At 45.0% G+C, this 5,573-nt stretch overlaps 1 protein-coding gene across 2 annotated transcripts in view; it reads right to left on the reverse strand.

The window, feature by feature from the left end:
* Window positions 1-4,432, reverse strand: part of TAOK1 (TAO kinase 1) — a 145,686-nt gene extending 141,254 nt beyond the window's left edge. For both annotated transcript variants that reach the window (XM_023517509.1, XM_003797126.3), the window contains exon 1: window positions 4,327-4,432. The gene's annotated coding sequence lies outside the window, so the exon portion shown is untranslated. The remainder of the gene's footprint in view (window positions 1-4,326) is intronic.
* Between the last annotated feature and the right edge of the window lie 1,141 nt (window positions 4,433-5,573).

The raw sequence follows: 5,573 nt of genomic DNA on the forward strand, positions 1-5,573 counted from the left end.
ACAGCTCACAGCAACCTCCAACTCCTGGGCTCAAGCGAGTCTCCTGCCTCAGCCTCCCAAGTAGCTGGGATTACAGGCGCCCACCACAACGCCCAGCTATTTTTTGGTTGCAGCCGTCATTGTTGTTTTGGCAGGCCGTGCTGGATTTAAACCCACCACCTTAGGTGTATGTGGCTGGCGCCTTAGCCACTTGAGCCACAGGTGCCGAGCCTAGAAACCAGGTCTTAACCTAGCTCAAGCTGGGCTCAAACTCCTGAGCTCAAGCAATCTACCAGCCTCTGCCACCCAGGGTTCCCTGGCACTTTATTTAAACAATCTCACTAGAGAACATTTTACCTAATACATACCAAAAAGTTCCTGACTTCTAAAAGGTTATCTTTCCTGAAGAAAAGACAAAAAATAAAATAAAATAGTTAAGTTAGTATGAGTGCAATTAAGTGTTATAAGCAACAGAGATTACTGAAAACTAAAAAGAGATACAAATGAAAAATGGTAAATGATTTAATATACAAATCAGCCAAATGTAAAACACAAAATTTATTTCCAAGTAACATGAAAACCGAATAAAAAATCTTTTTCTACAGACCCAATTAAAAAAAAAAAGATTAATCTCAACAATTTCTGGATTTACTAAGAATTCATGTCTACTAAGAACCAGAAAACAAAAAAAATTTTTTTGAGATACAGTCTCACTCTGTTACCCCTCAGTTGAGTGCCCTAACATCATAGCTCACAGCAACATCAAATTCTTGGGCTCAGTCGATCCTCTTACCTCAGCCTCCCAAGTAGCTCAGACTACAGGGAAGTATCACAACACTCAGCTATTTTTAAAGATGGGTCTCACTCTTGCTCAGTCTGGTCTTGAACTCCCGAGCTCAAGCAATCCACAAGCCTCAGCCTCCCAGTGTGCTAGGATTACAGGGTAAACCACCATTTGGCTAAGAGCCAGAAAATTCTTAAAAGAAATTATACTGTTATGATTAGTTAAGAGTATCCATTCTTTCTGGTATCCTATAACTAACTAGAAATAGTATCATAATATGGGACTAAATATCAGGTATATACAGAAAGCTTGTTTTATATTAATACACATTCTGGCTCGGCGCCTGTGGCTCAAGCAGCTAAGGCGCCAGCCACATACACCTAAGGTGGCGGGTTTGAATCTAGCCCGGACCCACCAATAAAAACAACAATGACAACTGCAACAAAAAATAGCTGGGCGTTGTGGCGGGCGCCTGTGGTCCCAGCTACTTGGGAGCTGAGGCAGGAGGCTCGCTTGAGCTCAGGAGTTAGAGGTTGCTGTGAGCTGTGATGCCAGGGCACTCTATCCAGGGAGACAGCTTGAGGGTCTGTCTCAAAAAAAAAAAAAAACCACATTCAATTAATTGCCACATTCATAGTTCTCCCAAAATCTCTATTACAGAAAATACAATAATTATTTTCTATTCAGTTTACTCACACTTTTGGTCATTTACACTGTTATGTTTCTTTAAAACCTCACCAAGTTTAAATTTGAGATACTACTCTTCAGTTTGGAAGTAATGTTTTGGTATTGTCAAGGTAAACTTAAAACTATTCAAAGCCTTTAAACTGAGCTGATTCTTAGAATTCTCCCATCTATAAAACGTAAGAATTTTAACCAAATTAACAAATCAGATATCAGAATGCCAGAAATTAAGTCATTATAAGGGAATCCAGAGAAAGAGCCAGTTGTGCAAAAGCAGGAAGTGATGTACTCTGCCATTTTGCAGATGAACTACTTAGAAACGTAAGAAGTGCCATACTAATCTGGAATCAACTCAGACTAACAGCACTCAGTATTTTCTTTCTGACAGTGGCATCAGCAGTCATCTGAAATATTCCTTAGGCAGCTTTTCCTTAATAATGTATTTATCCTTAATAGTTGAGAAACACAGGAAGATAAACAAAATGTATTTATCTAATCACAAAAATACTTCTACCACTTTTAGGCAGACTTCCTACCAGCTATGAAAATGAAAGTTTGTTTGCAGCTGTCCTTAAGAGTATCCCTTAGTTACAGCATGCTGAAATACAGCAAGTAGTTAACTTATGATGACCTGTATACATCCTTAAGTTTTGTAGCCTTTATTGATAATTTTTCTCTGCCTGCATCTTTCCAAGATTCAGTCATTCTTTACTGAGCAGTATGCTAGGATTTACACATACTAGTATTTATAAATTGTCAACAACAAACCATAATCTAGAGAACTAGACATAGCATAATTTGCCATACAGGAGAAAATTCTACACAATAAAGATTCAAATGAATAGTGTTTAAGCTAAACGATTAGAGATGAACATTAAAAGAGAATAAAGAAGGCAAAGAAAACTCCATTTTCTGAGGAAAAAATAATAAAACTTATTTAACATACCGTGTTTCCTAAATTAAAATCATAAAATAAGAAATTTAGTGCTGGTACCACTACTATCAACAACTTTAAATCCCTGTACTTAGTTTTCTGGGAACATATTGCAGAAAAAGAAAAAAAAAAAATGCTTATCTTAAAACAAGTTTCAAAATGCAACCAATACACCAGAAAAGCTCTATTGGACAACATTTAATGACAACATAAAATGCAGATATAGCATTTGGAGGTATTGAAAACTAAGTCACTAAGTAAAACATAAATACTAAATACAACCCATTAGTAAAATATTAAGACAATTCGTATCTGTAGACATTTCAGTTATCTTCATTACTTTGTGAAAAAAATTATTTAATTCTATTTAAATTCAAATATGGGACATTTTGAAATCACATAACCAGTAAATCTAAACACTTAAAAAAAAAAAGTAGTAACAGTACATCAGAACTACTTCAAGACTTGAAAACTACTCTTTGGTCACAAAAAGTACTTGGCAGGTGCCGGCCCCATATACTGAGGGTGGCAGGTTCAAACCCGGCCCCTGCCAAACTGCAACCAAAAAATAGCCAGGCATTGTGGGGGGTGCCTGTAGTCCCAGCTACTTGGGAGGCTGAGGCAAGAGAATCGCCTAAGCCCAAGCGCTAGAAGTTGCTGTGAGCTATGATGCAACAGCACTCTACCGAGGGCAACAAAGTCAGACTCTTGTCTCAAAAAAAAGCACTTGGCAACACACTTCCAGAATGTTAAAATTTATTTCTAATCTACTAAGAACAAACCAACAAGTACTATTGTAAACCAGATACGATGATTTGCTTTAAAACTAATATGACACAAAGTAAAAGAAGTCATAAATTACTACAAACTACAGATCATATAATTAGGCAGATTAATAAGAAACAAAGCATTTACTAGAGAAAGGCTTGTAACCTATCAATTTCAGAAAACTCCAATTTCAACACCACACAAAATAGTATTATCCTTAAAAATTCACAATTGGGGGAGAAATGCCATCAGACAGCCTGTGCATGTAAGAATCGCTAATAATTCTTGGAACTACAAAAGTCATAGCAAGGAAAAAAAGAGGGAAAATAAAGAGGTACAAAATTATTTTATTAGACTTCTAACTAAAATCTCAACCTGCTCACCAAAAAACGTCAATTCAGACATCTCTCTCAAAAACAGGCATCAAAACTGGTGTAACACGAGAGGGATCCCTCTCAAGAGGCCATATACCCCAACAATAACAACAGGAACAAATACACTTCCCATGGACAGATCTCTGGGGAATTGTATTAAAACGGAACTGTCATCGATTTAAAACCAAAGGAAAAAGAGTAACCTTTCCAAGGGAAGCGCCATTACTTTCCTCTCCTGCTCCCCCTCCCTCCAGTGTATAGATGGGTCTGTGTATGAAGAAACTGCCTTGGACTTTTGCAGCATTGCAGTAGACTAAGAGGATGGGGAAGGGGGAAGGGTAGGGGGAGAGAAACGCTTCCATCATCCCAACAGAATAGGGACACAGATTTCCTGAGGTAGGCTAGGATCCACCCAACAGGCTACCCAGAGCAGTCTCCCTTCCCTAGAATACATAGACACTACAAAAGAGAAGGAGCGGGAGGAGCAAAAGGACCTCGCGCCTTTAAACTGGGGTGCACATCAACCCAGTCCCCCAGTGAGGGCCACACCTTCCTCGAAACAACCCTTTCCACCACCCCTTCCGGTGACCCTCAGGAAAAAGGAATGGAATTGCCTCTTGCCCCACAAAAAGGGAGGGCGCCCAGCACACCAGCTTCTTCACCCCACCCACAGAATCACAGACCCTCCCTGTCTCCCTCCCCCACCCCACCCCCACATCCCTTCTTCCACCCAGAGGCCTGAGTGGGCTGAATTTCCCCGCCCCCCTCCATGTCTCCCTTTCCCAAAGCAGAGGTGTCCTTACCCTTTCGCCGACAGTTCTGGGGCGGAGTAGGCAAGCGCAGCCCCCTGCAGCGCTCCGGTGGCCGCTGCGCCCGAGGGCGAGGAGTGAGGAGGAGGGGGCCAGGCGACAGACCGCCGCCCCCCCCCACGACCCCCGCCCCCACACTCCGCCACGAGTGGTGGGGGGGGGGGGGGGGGGCGAGGGGACGACCGGGGTCGAGGAGGTGCCCTCAGCGCTTGGGATCGGCTAAGATGGCGCGGGGAAGTGCCGGGAGCTGCCGCCGCTGCCGCCGCCTCGGGGGAACCGGCCCGGGCCTCGGCCGCCTCCCGTCCTCACACAGCCGAGGCCCTCTCGGTCCCCCGCCGCGGCCCCCTGCGGGCGGGCCCACGCGCAGCCCTCCGCCACCACCACCACCCCTGGGAAGGGGGCGCTCACAAAGGGAAGAGAGGCCGCGGGCCGGCCGGCGGGCGGCGGGGCGGGGTCCCCGGGGGCCGGAGGCCTGAGAGGTTCGCGGGTGCCTAGTGCTCTCGGCCCGCAAAGGGCGCAGGGCGAGCGGGCCCCCTCCTCTCCCCTCAGGCAGGCGGCGGCTCCGACTCACTCTCTTTGCCACCCTCCCTCTCTCTCTCCGAGCCCTGAAGCCACAGAGCCCGGCCGCTGCCCAGGTTCCCCCCCTTTCCCCAACACCACTCCCCTCCTCCCGACCGTCATCCCTGTCTCCGATCTCGCGAGATTTCCCGCCTGACAGGCCCGACCCTGCGCGAGACACGATTACGTGCGCGCGCGCGCGCCCTCACAGAGGCGAGCACATACTTGCTCTGAGCGGCGTTGTGCTGGTGGTCCCTGTCCAACCTGTCCTGGCTCAGCTCCCGGACCTCCTATGCGGCTGGGATGTCGGGTGCATTTATTTCACCTCGTAAATCTGAGGAAGAAGAGCTTATATGCACTGCTCCTTTTCCCCACTTCTTCCCTCCAAAGTATCTGCCCCCTATTACTGCGAAATAACTGTGTCCTGAAGTGTGGAATATCCCATTCCTACACATCTTAATTCAGCCCCTCTGCGGTATTCAGAGGTAAACTGTGTAACATAATCAGTATTCAGTTACGTTTTAAGGTTCTAATAGTTTATAGCAATTTTTGGAATGGCTGTAAGAAGTGGAAATACAGATATAAGCCGCCCCACACGTTGGTGGTGGTAGGAAAGAAACAACTTGAAAAGTTTTTGTGAGTTTTTAGATTGAGTGATGAGAAGTTTTTGGAACAAGAGCAGC

Source organism: Otolemur garnettii, unplaced genomic scaffold (genome assembly GCF_000181295.1).
Source record: "Otolemur garnettii isolate 467f Iridium unplaced genomic scaffold, OtoGar3 scaffold00112, whole genome shotgun sequence".
NCBI classification, from domain to species: Eukaryota; Metazoa; Chordata; class Mammalia; order Primates; family Galagidae; genus Otolemur; species Otolemur garnettii.